Source organism: Cryptomeria japonica, chromosome 11 (assembly GCF_030272615.1).
Source record: "Cryptomeria japonica chromosome 11, Sugi_1.0, whole genome shotgun sequence".
Classification (NCBI taxonomy): Eukaryota; Viridiplantae; Streptophyta; class Pinopsida; order Cupressales; family Cupressaceae; genus Cryptomeria; species Cryptomeria japonica.
This window is the reverse complement of record NC_081415.1, coordinates 640,729,057-640,744,124: the sequence shown is the minus strand read 5'-3', so window position 1 is coordinate 640,744,124 and position 15,068 is coordinate 640,729,057.

Here is a 15,068-nt window from a genome sequence, read left to right as displayed (position 1 = left end):
TTCCAGAAAGCTTTGGGGAGTTGTGTTCTTAGGAAGCAAGTCTAAATTAGACTTCATTTTTATCTCCATGTTTTTTTTTGTAAGCTTCTTTTCCAATGAATTTATTTGATGGGTCAACGGTCTTAGGCAAACCAAGTTTAATCAAAGTAGTTGTATTTTATTGCAGCTTCAAAATATTTTTGCCACATTTATCCATAACTTCTTATGTTTCCCTTAGTTTCTAGCATTTTTGAAGGATAGATGATGTCTTAACTATGACGTCAATGCGATTGTTAATTCTCTTGGATGCCAAATAGTTGTCACTGGTACTATAGACTACTTGCAAAATTTGTTTTGCCATATCCTCTTTTGAATAAACATGTATGCTCTTCTCAATGTGCCCTTTGATTTTCATATAAATTAATCTCAGACTTTCATTCAAATCAAACCATTCATACAACTTGTCACTCCTCTGCATTATTTGCCCCCAAATATTTTCTTGTATATACTTTGTTGTATTTTTCATATTATCTTTCAATCTATCCTCTGAAGTTTTAATTTTATCATTTGCATTGTGCAAGTCTTCTTTCATTTGTGCATATTTTTTTCTTTCTTCCTTTACTTCCTCTTCCAAATGTTTTTCTTTTTCCTTCTCATGATCCAATAGATTTTGTATTTTTCTTATTCGGCAGTAGCAGACTCATAACTTTTGTATAATTTTTCTAAACTAGATCTTTCCTCATCAATTTTTTATTGCTTTTAGCCATTTTTTCACCCAGGTCCTTCAAATTTGCATCGATCTTTTCCTGCTCTATGATTTCTACTGCAAAGCCCGAATTTTTTATCCTTTTCTGTAAATCATTGCACCTATTATCTGTTGCTTTCCTCTTTGATTTTTTCATTTGCCAGGTCTACCTGTAACTTTTCTATTTGTTTCTCTAGTTTATTTTTATTCTCTCCACCTTTAGTAGTGAAGTGTACACCACTTCGTTAGTCCTTTTTGAGACACTAATTTTGTCCACATTTTGTACTTTGGAAAAATCCATTTGGAGGGTGCTAACTTGAAATTCAGAGGGATTTATCTAACAGTGTGGTGGATTTTTATCTTTAGTTGGGGGCATAACAACCATGAACTCCATCATATCTTTGTGTGGGTCATATGTTGGAAATACCATGTTCCTTGCAAGTTGTTCCTCTAAAACTTCAGTCAGGGCAACCCTATGCAATGCTCTCTTTTTTTCTTTATTTTCATTTATTGTGTGTTCAAATTTTTCATAGTAATCATGAAATTGAAAATCTAGGCTTGCTGAAGCAATTGAATGTTTGAAAGGTGAAATAGCAGAGGCTCCAGTTCCACCTATTCCCGTGGTTTTAACTAATATTACAAGTACCAACAACCATTCTTGATCCTATCCCACTGTCACTTGCATGTGTAGTTTTTATAGTCTTTTGAGGAGTCTATTCTGAAGCTGCAAATGATAGATTAGTAGTGTCAGTGGCACTTGATATAGGATTCTGAATAGTATGAGTATCTACCACTAGTGGCCTCTTGCAAGAGATATTTTTTTGTTTCACTTGTCCAACACCAAGACAACTAGTATCAGTAGTAGTACCCATGCCAACCCCACTAATCGCAGTGGCACTTGACTGAACACTAATAGGAATGCTATCCCCAGTTTCCCCACTAGTGGCAGTGGCACTTGATTCACCACCAATGGGAATACCATGATGTGGTGGTGGTTGTGGATTTGAACCTGTAACAAATGTAGGTGGACCCTGAGGGTAATGAGTAGTACCTTTTTGTGATGAATTTGACGAATCAAGTCCAATGATTGGTGTAACGGGAGCTTTTAATTAGTTGTACCTCAAGTGGATACCAAATGCTTTCTCCTCTAGGACCTAGACCACCACCTTCAAAACCCATTTTTTCCACAACGTTTGCCCCTTTGCTATATTTTTCTTTCATGGACTCATTTACTCCACCTAATATTTTAGGGACTGTAGTAGTTTTTGGATTGGGCTCAACCTCATACTCATTTTCATATTCACTCATGTCATATGGTGTTGTGGGATGCTCCACATTCCGCAATTTTCTAAACTCTTCATCCTCGTCGATGGACTCAAATTCTGCACTGGTCTTTGGTTCACTGAGATTCTTCCTCATAGTCCAAAAATGATTTATTTTGGTTTGAGTCCAATAACCATCTTTACATTCTTGCAAAATTGTTTTGGGAATAGATTTGTTAGATGGATTAGTATATTTTTGGTAGAAATTGTAGGACCTCCTATTTTGGATGCCCTCCTCTGTTGTCCTCTGTGTGTGCAATGCCATAATTTGTGATGACAATTCTTCTATTGAAATTTTATTGTCAGTGACAATTTTCTCCATCTCTTTTTTTTAACTCGTCCCAGGAGTCCATGTTTCTAAGCTTTTCTAACAATGGTTTACTTTCATGTTGACATAACGCTGAAGAGTTCCCATTTTTCTTAAGCCTTGCTTGAACTACACCAATTGGATCATATTGCCAGAGATCCTCATCACCAAAGCTAAAAATTGTCAAAAAATCATGTGCCACATTGAATGCTTTTCTCTCAAATGTGAACCCTCCACATGAGAAAGGCAAGGAAGGAAATATGCTCTTCTTTTGCTGACCATGGAAGTGCCTATCCATCCTCTCCAACTGTAGTACATATTCCAATGCAAATACCCTCTCAGTCACATGTATTGGAAGTCTATAGGGTTTCACTGTTGATCCGTAAAACCTTAACACAGTGTATTCTTCCATAAAGAACCAATCAGCCACTTGTATTTGACTTCTGAGTTGAATGCAATCTCTACAAGACACGGGCAATCTAGGCATTGGATTTTTTGTAATTTCATTATACATTGGTGCCAAAAAGAAGTCTACAAAATGGTTGGAGTTCTTTCTATTATCATGCATCCTTATCTTTGGTGTCCATTCATATATTGGACACTCTATTCTGTTCTGAGTCTTCTCATCAATCTTATAGTTCACAATGTGAAGATTGTTGGTCTCAAATATTGTATGATACTTAGATAGAAGAAGATAGCACAAGTAGGATGAGAACCTAAATGTCTTACAGGAACCTTTTTTTATCATTTGTAGTTTTTTTTGCATGGATTGAACAACGTGCTCAACAAAATTATATCTTATTGGTTGACTTACACAATGGATAGTAAAAATCATTTAAAGAAGGCTAGCACCCACTTCCCTATCATTTTCCAATCCCAGGCAAAATGTCAACAAGGAAATAGTATCCCAAACCCATGGAACAAAAATGTTACAACCATAAGGAGGCTTATGATTCCGATCCAACGGAGTACCACACATTATTAGATATCTAATAAATGAATCTCTATTATTTGGATCGAGACTCTCATAATTCTCTGCCAGCTTTCCTAGGTCAATGTGGATATTTGAGTTTTGTGCTTCAAACTTTAGGTTCAACAAACGAGCTAATTCTCCCACGTTTATGGATAGAATTTCCTCTTTTATATTTTTATTGACAATTTTTTATTTATTTTTTATCTTCATCATAATTTTCGGCGCAAACCATGACAAATTCAGGGAAAGGGAATACTTTAGGTAACACCATGCTTTCCAATCCAGCATCCCACGATGTGATTTTATTTATTCTTTGTTTTAACATTGTGTTGAAAACAATAAATTTTGCCATGCTTGGATCTGTCACATTATTAGACAATGCATATCCAATATCTATGATACGTTTTTCACCATGGATAGCAGGGTCATAAATATCATGGTATTCATCAACGAAACCTGGTGTTTTAACCAGTTCGGTTAGGTCTATTTTTTTTCACTTGGCTTCCCATTGAACTACTGCTTCCTCGTTTCCCCATCGTTGTTATTGTTAATAATTCAAAATAATGCTAGATACAAGCCTGAAAATTCTAACCCTCAAATTGAGCCACGAGATTAAAAATAGTTAAAAATGTGGGATGTAGGTGTTCTAGATTTTACCCGATATTTCTATTTCACTAGATTGGCGTAGACAAACTCTGTTGCAACTTGAATTCCTCAATCTAGTAGTTGTTTCTAAATCTCCCTTGATTTACTTGTTTGTCCATGAAATGAAGTACGATTATAATATATGAGTGACAAAACATTGATTGCTTCATTCTAAATTCTGAGGACAGTGGGCACGTCACCAGACTCAAGTGACGAGTCACTTTTGTGGACTGTTTTTGAAGTCTTTTTAATCCTTTTCAACTTCCACCCAAAATAGAGCTTAATTATAGATAATTAAATGTAAAACGTTCTATTCCGGGAAGAGTTCTCAAAAATGTGTTTACTTCCCACATTCGGGCCGAAATCCACCCTAAGTCATTGATCTGTGCTCATCTAATGGATGATGGTATATGTTGTTAGTTGTCATGGGTCCCATGACTTTTGTCATTTTTTGAGCACATCACCACACTCGAGTCACTTTTTCAAACTATTTTTGAAGTCTTTTTAATCCTTTTCAACTTCTGTCCGAAATAGACCTTTATAGACTTAATTATAGTTAATTAGATGTAAAATGTTTAAATCCGGGCGAAGTTCTCACAAATGTGTTTACTTCCCACATTCAGGCTGAAATCCAACCTAAGTCGTTGATCTGTGCTCATCCAACGGACAATGGTGTTTGTTGTCAGTTGTCGTGGGTCCCAGGACTTTTGCCATTTTTCGGCCATGTCAACAGACACGAGTCACTTTTTGAGAATGGTTTAGAAGACTTTTTAATCCTTTTCAACTTCTGTCGAAATAGAGCTTATTAAATTTAATTAAGTATACAATTGCAAATTTAGAGTTTAACTATACTTAATTAAATGTTTATCGTTTATGGAAGTCTTTCGTTAGAAGTTTGCAAAAAATGTTTATCATTCTCACATTCCATCTGAAATACACCTTGTAGATGTATAAAAATGACCACATTCCTAAATGAATATTTTATGTTCATTTCTCTATTTAATTAAATCCAATTTAATTAAATTATCCACATTCTTCTATTTTATTGAATAAATTATTCAATTTATTTAAATAAAATTCACTATATCCATTTTAATGAATAAATCATTTTATTCAATTAAATCCCTTCTATCCACTTTTAATTAAATTCAAATTTAATTAAATAGTTATCCCAAATTAAATAAATCAAATTTATTTAATTACAACCAAATTGAATGAAAATCATTTAATTCAATTAAATCCTATTATCCCTCCATCCACTTGCAAAATCCCAAACCCCTTCCTAATCCCTTCTAGAATCTTCTAATCGCTTCTAATTAACCTAACCCTCCTCTAAATTTTGTCACATCCCTAAGCAAAGGGAAGTCACTTCTCAAAAACCTTAAAGTCTTTGATAACCATTGAAGGTTTTCAACCTTCAACCACCAAAACCCTTAAAGTCTTTGAAAACCATTGAAGGCTTTCAACCTTCAACCACTTAATCCCCAAAGTCTCCAATAACCATTAATGGTTAATTCAAACCCTCCTACATGGTTAAAACATTTGTTTTGACTCAACCTCTACCCAACCCAAGGGTCTCATCAGGCCATTAATGCTTTGACCATGATTATCTCTTAATCATTTGCACAAAGGTTTATCCTTGGATTAACTCTTAATCCAGTGGGTAAGCCTAACTTAGACTTGACCCTTAGCCTTTAGATAACCATGAGGTCTTCTCAGGCCTTTAATGCCTCCAACCCCTTCTCTCAACCCAATCCTATGTTGACACTTGTCACCATTTCATTGGTGCCAATTGTGCACATGGATCCCCAACTTTCAAACTTGGCTCTTGATTAAACCTTTCAATCCTGACCATCCATTGCCCTGTTTGTGCTATAAATAGAGCTCTCATTCCTCCATTCTTAACAATCATCTTTCAAATTTGAAGCATTACACTTATGCTCAAATTCTTTCAAGCTTTCATTTCATATATACTCATCATTTAGCCTCTCTTTAAATTAGGAAGTAGACTAAATATGCATGCTAGAGTACTTTCTTTATCAATTTAGCTCAATCATAGACTAAATATAGTATGCTAGGATAGTATTCATACTAATCTTGTCATCTTATCATTTAGTTTATTGCATTTTAGCATCATACATAGCTTACAACACATCTCATACTAAAATCAATCAAAAGCATCTCTCGTTCTCATATTTGCCATCCCTAAACCATTTTGCTTAGTGATCTGAGAGCAAAAATGTTGGTTTGAGGGACATTGTGAGATAGAGAACCATGGGACCCTCCTTGGGAAGCTGAGTAACACTACGTTACTCCATAGCTTGCATCAAGAAGTCCTGTGTGTGTGTGTGGACTAGTATTTAACTAAATTTTCACATATTAAGTTTTATTTGCCCACTTTTCCACCATACACACCTCACGTCGTTGATCTGTGCTCATCCAACGGACAATAGTATATAACTTTATAATGAATTAAATATATAATTTAAATATGTAATATCAAAACTTGCATGATATTTCATTTTTTTTAATTGATAATTTTTGTATTGTATTACTTGGAAATAAAATATTACAAATATGCAAGTATAGGTGGTATAGAAAAACCACCAAAGTTTTGCCACCGCAAAAAACACCCCCAAGGGCCAAACCCACCATTCCCAACAAAAAATAAAACCTTACTACATGCAAGAACCCCAGAATTCCAATTCGGCGTACCAAAATTCGTAGCAGACATCCCCCCATACATACAAAGTTGGGCATGGGGAGAAAACGGACATGGAACAAAAAGATACAAACAAATTAACCCAGAAATTACCTGTACTCCGGGTCATCATAGAATTCTGAGAGCCGCTTCATAGCTTGGGTGGTCTCGGGTCTCGTTCACGCTTGACCCGCCTCTACATGTGCCACTTCATGAAGGATAGTTAAAATCTCATCACACTTCATCAACCTTGCAAACAATTTAAAGTCCCTTCCACCCATGTCAAGCAAGAGCTCTACATCTTGCCTTCAAATGATCATCAGCCCATCGAATGAGTGGTAGCGGTGCCACCGGACCAGCCACCCCTGCCTCAAGAATAATTCCCACCTTCGGGACTACACGAGCACACACACTATCCAAATTTAACAGGTAGTGCCCATCAATTACAACTCTCAGGGCATTTTTTACCTTGTCCACTTCGTCCTCAAATTGGAAACCCCAAGCGGCAATCAACGAATATGCCTCCATGTTTGTCCTGTAGCGATCTGACCTACATGGACAATTTCCTCTCCCAACAACATTTTCACACTCTCGTACAATCGTTCATCCTTAAACAAGAACAAACCTTTCAGCCTCCTGTCTGTAAATCGTCTGAGAAATGGGACTAATTTCTTATCAATATGGAAGGAGAAATTGGCTTCCATGTTGCTTAAGAAACCCAAGACAATGGAAAATGCTACAAGTGTAGACAATATAATACTAAGACTTCCAATCCACCCAAGATTTAAACACCTCTCACTCAATTCTAATTTTTGACATCCAATGGCGGCGGTCATTGGCCTTAATCACAAACTTTGTCATCATTCCTCTGCATGCACTAGTTCAACCACATAATCTGTACACACAAGCTAGCATTAAAGCCGTATAATGGCTAAATGTTAACCATTCACCTTCATGACAATGATGTGCATACCATAGGTCCATAAGGCAATATCACTGCATATCCATTATCAGTTCCCGTGTGTCCCATTATACATAGGATTTCTACCACCCAAACACCACATCACCTGATGATTCATCGTCCCATTGGCCATAGCCTTTATTTCGTCTCGGTGTTCAATGTACATGTATCTAGTTAGTTGGACTTTTAATTCACTTGTTTTTCACAAGATAAACATCTTTTTTTATATATTTATAAAATTATAATCAATGATAATCAATGTACAAATAATTAATGGAATGAAATGGATTTTTTTTTATATAATAAACATAGAGGAAGAAACGTTACATAAAAAAGATTACAGTATTAAATTTATTTCCATTGTTTAACAAAATATTGAAATAATGTAGCTCATAGACATTGCGATCCTTATTGGATGCTATCACTTGTAGCCAATCCCTGACATTATGTTTTTTCAAATAATTCTTTGTCAAGTACTTCAAATATCTTTTAGAAAAGGTCGTCTTAGAAGTGACACTAAGTTTGGTCTTTAACTTTAGAGAAGAAATTAGAATAGACGTGCTATTTTTTATGGTGAAAATTAAATCTTATATCCACACAAATTAATAACTATTTAAGCTATTTCAAAACATAATGATTATGCTAAGTATCCTACCATGGCATGATGGCAGCAAAAATAAATAGAAAGCATTTTTATATCCATAAGAGGCAAACTGAAACGAACTGGAATTTGCAAAATTATCATTAATATATATGTTTCACAAATTTACAATTTTTACATAGTCCCTCAAAAAATTTAAATCCAAAATGAGTGAGTTTGTGAGGTTACGAGGAAATGGCCAAAAAAACAAAACTACTAGGGGGTCGGGGCTAGGGCACATGTAGTGGACACATTCATGGTTTACCCTAAGAATCTCGCCCTCCCTCCATATAGAATTCTTCAGACATTATAAGATGTGAGAATTCTTCAAGCCAACTGTAGTTTGGAAAGTCATCTAGGAGGAACCATTTTTAGAGAAAGTCCCTACCAATTCGTGCCCATTTCCTATGACGCATCAGCTGCTCCACATTCAGGTTCAAAAGAAACAATTGCCTAGCCATTGTTTGGTCATAAAGGAGAAGCTTGGTTAATTCATTCGCCCAAGGGATCCCCACCCCTACTTTTGCAAAGATGACAACAGTAACGTCGTCTACAAGGAAGTCTTCTTTAAACACCTTCCTTAACAACATCAACATATCCACCTTGTCTCCTCCGAGGTCCAGAAGAGACACCAAGAACTAGGACGTAACGTCCGTGTTAACACGATATCTATTTTCATTACACAAAAACTCTCTACCCAACACCATCCTCACAGCCTCATTAGTGAACATCCTAACCTCCTTACAGACTGATTGGAAGGTTGGGTCTCTAACAGAGCCCAAAAATGCCCTCTGGTCCTCCGTAGAAATGCTTCTCAAGTGGATAGGACTGTCCATCTTGAGAAATCAGAAAACCAAATTATATAGCCTAAGCCTATAGACCTAAACCAGAGGTAGAATTTAAATATCGTGAGCTCCAACTCTTTATCTACCAAAGGCTAATTGAAGATGAAAGAAGTAGAGGTCGTATATAAATAACTGAAGCTCTTGATTGTAATAATTTCTTCTCTAACCGTATTAATTCCTTTAAATTTTCTTAAATCTTTCGTATATCTCTGCAAATCTTTCTCATAATTGCACTAGTATGCAAAATTGGAAACAACTATAAACCAGAACCAATTACCATATTGGAAGTCGTGAGGATAGAGTGGATTGCAGTTAGTGACTAGACATATATTAAATGACCAACATTATCAATAGTGACATTTGATACGTGTCTATTGAATACAATTCCATTCTGGGCACTTTTTGGAGAACTACGTTGGGCAGAAATAAAACTTCAACCATTGATCTACGATCATCGAACAGTTTAAAATCATCGATAGATTTTAGGTACATGTCACGTGTCAAATAGGCTGCACTTATCGATACATCATGCAAAGTTTGGACTCAATGTGATGTACTAATGTGATGTGATGTGCCTTGTCTGTTAATGGCAATGAATTCATGAAATCGCCAGTAAAATATATATTTTTCCATAAATAATGAAATATTAGCCAAACAAATTAGCGGTAGATAAATATTGCCAATACACTTAAATAATTTTTCCTTCGGAGTAAAAAATTTCTCCCATACAATTATATATTTGTTCCTTTAAACAAAAAATATTCGCCTCCTACAATATATATTTTCCGCATAGATCAAGGTATTATTTGCCAGAATTTTATGGAATTATCATACCCTAGAAAAAAATCGCCAATACAAATTAATTTTTTTTCCTACTTTGGAAAAAAAATTCGCCATCAATATGAAAATTCTCCCCCCAAAATAACGCCTGAATCACTAGGATTTTACAATTTTTCCTGGGGAGTGGTTTCTTAAAGTTATCCCTAGTTGAGAGGCCTTCCATTTAATGGAGCGTAACACACTGTTGATTATAGCCACCCGAACGGATGCCCTTACTAGACACCTTTTGTGTTAGAAAAAAACCTTCTAGTTGTTGGCCCAGGAGGTCGGACCTCTGAAGTGGCTCACATTCTTGCAGTTCTTAGTAGACATACAAAGTTCGCCATGGGGAGTTTTTGTGGGGACTGGTGTTTGGCTGCCCTGAAGAAGTGAGTGTCATGGAGGGGAGCCAGTGGGGTCAAGCACCTAAGTATCCGCTCTGAATTACATAGCTTGGGGTAACCCCCCAAGTGAGATTCAACAACTATTGTCTCGTCCAACCCTAGGATTTGTGCTTGCGTGATCAAAAAAATCAAACACTTTCAAACAAACATTGTGCCTTCTTTGTTTTCAAGTGTATGCAAAAATATTGCACATTATACTTGAGTCCCCTTAAAACCTATATTATGTTATACTAGGACCTATTATTTGATATTAAGACCTATTATATGCAATAATACCTATCTTAAATATGACATAATAGAATCTATTATGACATAATAGAATCTATTATGACATAATAGAATCTATTATGACATAATAGGTCTTATTGTGACTTAATAACATGACCATGTATACAAAATCATTTCACATTATATACTTGAGTCTGGGCCTTAAGACCTATATTTATGAGATATTAGGGCCTATTATGTACATGTGATAAATTAATGACCTATTATCGCATAATTTAGGTCCTAATATCACATACATAATAGGTCCTAATATTTGCATAATATAGGTCTTAAGGGGAGTCAAGTATAATGTGAAATGTTTTTGCATACGTGGTCATGTATTAAGTCATAATTAATAAGACCTGTTATGTCATAATAGGTTCTAACTTATATCTAACATACATGCATGAAATATAAAGTATAAAGTATAATCTAACATACATGCATAAAGTATAATAGGTTCTAACTTATATTTAACAAACTGTATAAAGTATAATCTAACATACATGCATGAAATATATAATCTGATCAAACACAAACTATATAAAGTATAATCTAGAAACTTCATACATGCATGAATATATAATATGAAAGTCTAAAATGTACATATATAAAAAGATAAACAAATGAGCTATAAAGTCCAACAAGTCAACATGCATCATGTCAGCCACGAACAAAGTGACAATCCGAGGGAGAATCTTGGTGAGAGTTTGGATGTCCAATAGACCCCCGCAAAAGTAGAATTTATTTAAATATTAAATATAGATCTCTACACATATACATATGTACATATTTTTAAATATAATCAAATCCAACTAGTTAAATTTAAATTAAAATATAAATTGTAAAGCACATGTACATGTACATATATACAAAAACCCATAACTAACCTGACCACTAACAGACTGTGTAGCGTCGAAAGAATCTCTCCTACGCACACACTCAGAGCTCAAGCTAGGAGTGACATGAGCTAACTGTTATACATATGTATACATGTATTTTAGGATTAGTCCAGGATCAATTTAAATGATCTACAAGTTAACTTGTATTATTTATTAAATGATCTATATAGATTTATCATACATTACATCATATACATCTTTTAAAAATTTAAAAGTACACGTACATACCTGTGTATCAGGAGTAGGTTGTATAGTCTAATCATGTCCTGTGATCATATCAACCACATTACTCGTGCCTACATATCTCTCTCTGGCTGTACGTATGACTCAGGAGTGTAAGGGGCTAAGTAGATGACTAGGCGTCATGGATGAAGTGTCTAACTGTAGTAGCATATCCATAAACCCAATATGGCTCAAACCTCACAGCTACTCCTCAAATGAATCCAAGCCCTCATCTATGATATGGACCTGATCAATTCGTATCTCCTCCTCTGTAGCAACAGAGTGATCTGTAGGTGGGTCAGTACCCGAAGCATGCGTAGAGTGATGAGAATGTTGTGACTGCCTCACGGTATGCATCGATGCAGTGGTAGCTTGCCCGTCTCTAAGAATATCCTCTCTAACAGTAGCCAATGGTATCCCAAGTCAAGATGAAATAAAACAGTAAGAATGTAGCATGTCCTTACCTAAATACTACGACATCTATACATGTCTACCACCTCCTACTATAGTTTCTACCTCATCTGGGGAGGGGATGCCAATAGTAATGTACTGATCATCTGAATCTGAAGTCACCCCATGACTAGAAGATGCATGATCTGTGGATGATCTTTAACGTGGTCTGCTCATCATATAATTACCCAGCCTGTCAGATGATATGGTGGCTACTATTGATGCAATCTGTCCAATCCTATCAATTCCTTCTCTCTAAGAAGCAATCACAATGTGATTTGCTATGGGGGCGAGGGCTGGGACTACTGCCGGAAATCTCTCGCAAACAAGGCCCCTGTGTCTAGGCGGAGTTCTATCATGCCTACGATATGTATCTCTATCAGCAATCTTGCCCCTCCCTTGTCCATAATATGCTAGAATATCAAGGTAGTTTGGTTTCATCTAACAATGAACCTCAACAAATACCTGTTGTGCAAAGTATAATGGTATCTAGTCGTTATTAGGATAATGACCATAGGTAGCTAAGAAGTGTGGGTAAATCAACAATGCAACCTGTGGATCAATACATCTCGTGACCTGATATCCTCTCATCTTACTCTTTTCCTGATACTAAGGAAAACATCTCTCCTTGATGGTCTCCTTCGAGACTACCCTCACCACATTAGCAAAAGAATCACGACCCCTCACCTCACTCCTCAATTGTCTATAAATATCAACTATAACCTCGGGTGAAAATGAGGTGTGACTAACTAGGCGGTCCCTCAATGTCCGCAAACTATCAAAAATGGATTCGCATGTACTCTTATACATGCCATCAGTCTGCGGGTCATCTAATATGACCCTCAACCTCTGTAACTCACTGTCACTGTAGTAAAAAATGGTATCAATATCAGGTAACAGGGGATCCTGGTGTGGAGGATCTATATCATCGTGTGGCTCCTGATTAGGAGCCTGTGCAGGTAGATCCTAATCAGGTACATGATCATGGACTGGATCTTGGGATGCCATCTATCTAGGTAGGTCATAAAGTTACAATAAATATGTAAGCACACACACATGAAGTGCATTCAATTTAAAACATTAAAAATTAAAATCAGTTAAATTCTAGAGAGAGAGAGAGAGAGCGTTAATCTTGAGCTCATTAAAAATTAAGATGTACACATGTGAAGTTCTCGCATAATTCATAGATATATATACATGAAGTTCTCGCATAATTTAAATTTTTAAATAAATAATTTTAAAGCTCGAGCGAGAGGGAGATAATTAAAAATATATAAATTTATCTAAATAGAGATCGCATGTACATACATTTTAAATTATTAAAACATTAATGAGAGAGAGAGGGAGATCATTTTCATGAGAGAGAGAGAACATTAATTTCACAGAGAGAGAGAGATCATTAAAGATATATATACATCATGTACTAAATTAAAACATATATAAATTTATCTATATAGATCACGTACATACATTTTAAATTATTGAAACATTAGTGAGAGATCATTTAAATCATAGCATCTAGAGAGATATAACAGTAATTTCAGAGAGAGAGAGATCATTAAAGATATATACATACAATTACTAAATTAAAACATATATAAATTTATCTATATAGATCGCATACATACATTTTAAATTATTAAAACATTAATTCAAGAGAGAGGGAGATCATTTTCATGACAAAGAGAGATAACATTAATTTCAAAGAGAGAGAGATCATTAAAGATATATACATCATGTACTAAATTAAAACACATGCCAACTGAGCAAATTAAGGGAAGAGAGATTTTATAAGGGGTCATATTCAGTTCTAAGAAGTCGTGCATGTGTTAGAACACATACGTGACCCCTTAGGACAAGATATTCTTGACCCCTTAGGACACTAATGTATGTGATCTTAAGGGACCAATATGTCATACACACTAGGATTTTATAAGGGGTCTTATGCGGTTCTAAGGGGTCACGCATGTGTTAGAACACACATGTGACCTCTTAGGACCACATATGACCCCTTAGGACACTATGTGATCCTAAGGGGAATGTCGTATGTATACTAGGATGTTATAAGGGGTCATATGTGGTCCTAAGGGGTCACGCATGTGTGACCCCTTAGGACCACATATTCTTGACCCCTTAGAACACTTTAATATATGTGATCTTAAGGGACCGTATGTCGTACACACTAGGATGTTATAAGGGGTCATATGTGGTCCTAAGGGGTCACGCATGTGTTAGAACACATGCGTGGCCCCTTAGGACCACATATTCAACACCTTAGGACACTGTACATGTGATCTTAAGGGATCGTATGTCATAGACACTAGGATATTATAAGGGGTCATATGTGGTCCTAAGGGGTCATGCATGTACAGTGTTATAACACACATGCATGACCCCTTATGACTTTTAGTGCATGATAGCCTTGGTAAGATAAATGATTGAATGAGAGATAAATGAAGTCTCTCATTCAAACATTTATTATCGTGAGGGGGCAATATCAAGTGATGTATTGATCCGCCATGTCCAAAAGACATGGTCGGTCAAGGCATCACTTGACCGTACCCAACCCACTACATATACCAAATGAAATGTGTGAGAATGGACATTGAAATAAAAATGCTTCTCCTCTCCTACAACATAAAAGAAGATAATCAAATTTATACAACAATTTAGTGATAGATAATACATAGAACAAGATAAATTTTAATTCTGATCCACAAAATTAACATGGTATCAGAGCCAGGTTTACTTCTATAAAGCCTAACCGCCTGAAGGAAGATCCGATTAAGATCATATTGATATCTCCTTGAAAGTCTCGAATATGGCCACATTGCAAGAACATGTCCTCTCAAACTTAAACTACAAGCGTCCCTTGCTGAAGTCAGA